Below are 5,950 nucleotides of genomic sequence, written 5' to 3'. Positions count from 1 at the left end.
TAATTGGAAGGGGGGAATAAATAAAGTTAAAGGTACTTAATCGACAATTTCTATAAACCCTAAAAACAATTCTAACAAATTGCAAAGCGATTGTAAATTTTGTCATTATTGTAAGTCGTTTTTTGTTAATTTTGTCAATTTGGTCTATTTTGTCATTTTTGTAATTTTTGTAATTTTTGTAATTTTTGTAATTTTTGTAATTTTTGTAATTTTTGTAATTTTTGTAATTTTTGTAATTTTTGTAATTTTTGTAATTTTTGTAATTTTTGTAATTTTTGTAATTTTTGAAATTTTTGAAATTTTTGTAATTTTTGTCATTTTTGTCATTTTTGTAATTTTTGTCATTTTTGTCATTTTTGTAATTTTTGTCATTTTTGTAATTTTTGTAATTTTTGTAATTTTTGTAATTTTTGTAATTTTTGTAATTCTTGTAATTTTTGTAATTTTTGTAATTTTTGTAATTTTTGTAATTTTTGTAATTTTTGTAAATTTTGAAATTTTTGTAATTTTTGTCATTTTTGTCATTTTTGTCATTTTTGTCATTTTTGTCATTTTTGTCATTTTTGTCATTTTTGTCATTTTTGTCATTTTTGTCATTTTTGTCATTTTTGTCATTTTTGTCATTTTTGTCATTTTTGTCATTTTTGTCATTTTTGTCATTTTTGTCATTTTTGTCATTTTTGTCATTTTTGTCATTTTTGTCATTTTTGTCATTTTTGTCATTTTTGTCATTTTTGTCATTTTTGTCATTTTTGTCATTTTTGTCATTTTTGTCATGTTTGTCATTTTTGTCATTTTTGTCATTTTTGTCATTTTTGTCATTTTTGTCATTTTTGTCATTTTTGTCATTTTTGTCATTTTTGTCATTTTTGTCATTTTTGTCATTTTTGTCATTTTTGTCATTTTTGTCATTTTTGTCATTTTTGTCATTTTTGTCATTTTTGTCATTTTTGTCATTTTTGTCATTTTTGTCATTTTTGTCATTTTTGTCATTTTTGTCATTTTTGTCATTTTTGTCATTTTTGTCATTTTTGTCATTTTTGTCATTTTTGTCATTTTGTCATTTTTGTCATTTTTGTCATTTTTGTCATTTTTGTCATTTTTGTCATTTTTGTCATTTTTGTCATTTTTGTCATTTTTGTCATTTTTGTCATTTTTGTCATTTTTGTCATTTTTGTCATTTTTGTAATTTTTGTCATTTTTGTCATTTTTGTCATTTTTGTCATTTTTGTCATTTTTGTCATTTTTGTCATTTTTGTCATTTTTGTCATTTTTGTCATTTTTGTCATTTTTGTCATTTTTGTCATTTTTGTCATTTTTGTCATTTTTGTCATTTTTGTCGTTTTTGTAATTTTTGTCATTTTGGTCATTTTTGTCATTTTTGTCATTTTTGTCATTTTTGTCATTTTTGTCATTTTTGTCATTTTTGTCATTTTTGTCATTTTTGTCATTTTTGCATTTTTGTCAGTTTTGTCATTTTTGTCATTTTTGTCGTTTTTGTCGTTTTTGTCATTTTTGTCATTTTTGTCATTTTTGTCATTTTTGTCATTTTTGTCATTTTTGTCATTTTTGTCATTTTTGTCATTTTTGTCATTTTTGTCATTTTTGTCATTTTTGTCATTTTTGTCATTTTTGTCATTTTTGTCATTTTTGTCATTTTTGTCATTTTTGTCATTTTTGTCATTTTTGTCATTTTTGTCATTTTTGTCATTTTTGTCATTTTTGTCATTTTTGTCATTTTTGTCATTTTTGTCATTTTTGTCATTTTTGTCATTTTTGTCATTTTTGTCATTTTTGTCATTTTTGTCATTTTTGTCATTTTTGTCATTTTTGTCATTTTTGTCATTTTTGTCATTTTTGTCATTTTTGTCATTTTTGTCATTTTTGTCATTTTTGTCATTTTTGTCATTTTTGTCATTTTTGTCATTTTTGTCATTTTTGTCATTTTTGTCATTTTTGTCATTTTTGTCATTTTTGTCATTTTTGTCATTTTTGTCATTTTTGTCATTTTTGTCATTTTTGTCATTTTTGTCATTTTTGTCATTTTTGTCATTTTTGTCATTTTTGTCATTTTTGTCATTTTTGTCATTTTTGTCATTTTTGTCATTTTTGTCATTTTTGTCATTTTTGTCATTTTTGTCATTTTTGTCATTTTTGTCATTTTTGTCATTTTTGTCATTTTTGTCATTTTTGACATTTTTGTCATTTTTGCCATTTTTGTCATTTTTGTCATTTTTGTCATTTTTGTCATTTTTGTCATTTTTGTCATTTTTGTCATTTTTGTCATTTTTGTCATTTTTGTCATTTTTGTCATTTTTGTCATTTTTGTCATTTTTGTCATTTTTGTCATTTTTGTCATTTTTGTCATTTTTGTCATTTTTGTCATTTTTGTCATTTTTGTCATTTTTGTCATTTTTGTCATTTTTGTCATTTCTGTCATTTTTGTCATTTTTGTCATTTTTGTCATTTTTGTCATTTTTGTCATTTTTGTCATTTTTGTCATTTTTGTCATTTTTGTCATTTTTGTCATTTTTGTCATTTTTGTCATTTTTGTCATTTTTGTCATTTTTGTCATTTTTGTCATTTTTGTCATTTTTTTCATTTTTGTCATTTTTGTCATTTTTGTCATTTTTGTCATTTTTGTCATTTTTGTCATTTTTGTCATTTTTGTCATTTTTGTCATTTTTGTCATTTTTGTCATTTTTGTCATTTTTGTCATTTTTGTCATTTTTTTCATTTTTGTCATTTTTGTCATTTTTGTCATTTTTGTCATTTTTGTCATTTTTGTCATTTTTGTCATTTTTGCCATTTTTGTCATTTTTGTCATTTTTGTCATTTTTGTCATTTTTGTCATTTTTGTCATTTTTGTCATTTTTGTCATTTTTGTCATTTTTGTCATTTTTGTCATTTTTGTCATTTTTGTCATTTTTGTCATTTTTGTCATTTTTGTCATTTTTGTCATTTTTGTCATTTTTGTCATTTTTGTCATTTTTGTCATTTTTGTCATTTTTGTCATTTTTGTCATTTTTGTCATTTTTGTCATTTTTGTCATTTTTGTCATTTTTGTCATTTTTGTCATTTTTGTCATTTTTGTCATTTTTGTCATTTTTGTCATTTTTGTCATTTTTGTCATTTTTGTCATTTTTGTCATTTTTTGTCATTTTTGTCATTTTTGTCATTTTTGTCATTTTTGTCATTTTTGTCATTTTTGTCATTTTTGTCATTTTTGTCATTTTTGTCATTTTTGTCATTTTTGTCATTTTTGTCATTTTTGTCATTTTTGTCATTTTTGTCATTTTTGTCATTTTTGTCATTTTTGTCATTTTTGTCATTTTTGTCATTTTTGTCATTTTTGTCATTTTTGTCATTTTTGTCATTTTTGTCATTTTTGTCATTTTTGTCATTTTTGTCATTTTTGTCATTTTTGTCATTTTTGTCATTTTTGTCATTTTTTTCATTTTTGTCATTTTTGTCATTTTTGTCATTTTTGTCATTTTTGTCATTTTTGTCATTTTTGTCATTTTTGTCATTTTTGTCATTTTTGTCATTTTTGTCATTTTTGTCATTTTTGTCATTTTTGTCATTTTGTCATTTTTGTCATTTTTGTCATTTTTGTCATTTTTGTCATTTTTGTCATTTTTGTCATTTTTGTCATTTTTGTCATTTTTGTCATTTTTGTCATTTTTGTCATTTTTGTCATTTTTGTCATTTTTGTAATTTTTGTCATTTTTGTCATTTTTGTCATTTTTGTCATTTTTGTCATTTTTGTCATTTTTGTCATTTTTGTCATTTTTGTCATTTTTGTCATTTTTGTCATTTTTGTCATTTTTGTCATTTTTGTCATTTTTGTCATTTTTGTCATTTTTGTCGTTTTTGTAATTTTTGTCATTTTGGTCATTTTTGTCATTTTTGTCATTTTTGTCATTTTTGTCATTTTTGTCATTTTTGTCATTTTTGTCATTTTTGTCATTTTTGTCATTTTTGTCATTTTTGTCATTTTTGTCAGTTTTGTCATTTTTGTCATTTTTGTCGTTTTTGTCGTTTTTGTCATTTTTGTCATTTTTGTCATTTTTGTCATTTTTGTCATTTTTGTCATTTTTGTCATTTTTGTCATTTTTGTCATTTTTGTCATTTTTGTCATTTTTGTCATTTTTGTCATTTTTGTCATTTTTGTCATTTTTGTCATTTTTGTCATTTTTGTCATTTTTGTCATTTTTGTCATTTTTGTCATTTTTGTCATTTTTGTCATTTTTGTCATTTTTGTCATTTTTGTCATTTTTGTCATTTTTGTCATTTTTGTCATTTTTGTCATTTTTGTCATTTTTGTCATTTTTGTCATTTTTGTCATTTTTGTCATTTTTGTCATTTTTGTCATTTTTGTCATTTTTGTCATTTTTGTCATTTTTGTCATTTTTGTCATTTTTGTCATTTTTGTCATTTTTGTCATTTTTGTCATTTTTGTCATTTTTGTCATTTTTGTCATTTTTGTCATTTTTGTCATTTTTGTCATTTTTGTCATTTTTGTCATTTTTGTCATTTTTGTCATTTTTGTCATTTTTGTCATTTTTGTCATTTTTGTCATTTTTGTCATTTTTGTCATTTTTGTCATTTTTGTCATTTTTGTCATTTTTGTCATTTTTGTCATTTTTGTCATTTTTGTCATTTTTGTCATTTTTGTCATTTTTGTCATTTTTGTCATTTTTGTCATTTTTGTCATTTTTGTCATTTTTGACATTTTTGTCATTTTTGCCATTTTTGTCATTTTTGTCATTTTTGTCATTTTTGTCATTTTTGTCATTTTTGTCATTTTTGTCATTTTTGTCATTTTTGTCATTTTTGTCATTTTTGTCATTTTTGTCATTTTTGTCATTTTTGTCATTTTTGTCATTTTTGTCATTTTTGTCATTTTTGTCATTTTTGTCATTTTTGTCATTTTTGTCATTTTTGTCATTTTTGTCATTTTTGTCATTTCTGTCATTTTTGTCATTTTTGTCATTTTTGTCATTTTTGTCATTTTTGTCATTTTTGTCATTTTTGTCATTTTTGTCATTTTTGTCATTTTTGTCATTTTTGTCATTTTTGTCATTTTTGTCATTTTTGTCATTTTTGTCATTTTTGTCATTTTTGTCATTTTTTTCATTTTTGTCATTTTTGTCATTTTTGTCATTTTTGTCATTTTTGTCATTTTTGTCATTTTTGTCATTTTTGTCATTTTTGTCATTTTTGTCATTTTTGTCATTTTTGTCATTTTTGTCATTTTTGTCATTTTTTTCATTTTTGTCATTTTTGTCATTTTTGTCATTTTTGTCATTTTTGTCATTTTTGTCATTTTTGTCATTTTTGCCATTTTTGTCATTTTTGTCATTTTTGTCATTTTTGTCATTTTTGTCATTTTTGTCATTTTTGTCATTTTTGTCATTTTTGTCATTTTTGTCATTTTTGTCATTTTTGTCATTTTTGTCATTTTTGTCATTTTTGTCATTTTTGTCATTTTTGTCATTTTTGTCATTTTTGTCATTTTTGTCATTTTTGTCATTTTTGTCATTTTTGTCATTTTTGTCATTTTTGTCATTTTTGTCATTTTTGTCATTTTTGTCATTTTTGTCATTTTTGTCATTTTTGTCATTTTTGTCATTTTTGTCATTTTTGTCATTTTTGTCATTTTTGTCATTTTTGTCATTTTTTGTCATTTTTGTCATTTTTGTCATTTTTGTCATTTTTGTCATTTTTGTCATTTTTGTCATTTTTGTCATTTTTGTCATTTTTGTCATTTTTGTCATTTTTGTCATTTTTGTCATTTTTGTCATTTTTGTCATTTTTGTCATTTTTGTCATTTTTGTCATTTTTGTCATTTTTGTCATTTTTGTCATTTTTGTCATTTTTGTCATTTTTGTCATTTTTGTCATTTTTGTCATTTTTGTCATTTTTGTCATTTTTGTCATTTTTGTCA

This window comes from Uranotaenia lowii, chromosome 1 (assembly GCF_029784155.1).
Source record: "Uranotaenia lowii strain MFRU-FL chromosome 1, ASM2978415v1, whole genome shotgun sequence".
Lineage (NCBI taxonomy): Eukaryota > Metazoa > Arthropoda > Insecta > Diptera > Culicidae > Uranotaenia > Uranotaenia lowii.
The sequence above is the reverse complement of the archived record's forward strand: the minus strand, read 5'-3'. Positions refer to the sequence as shown.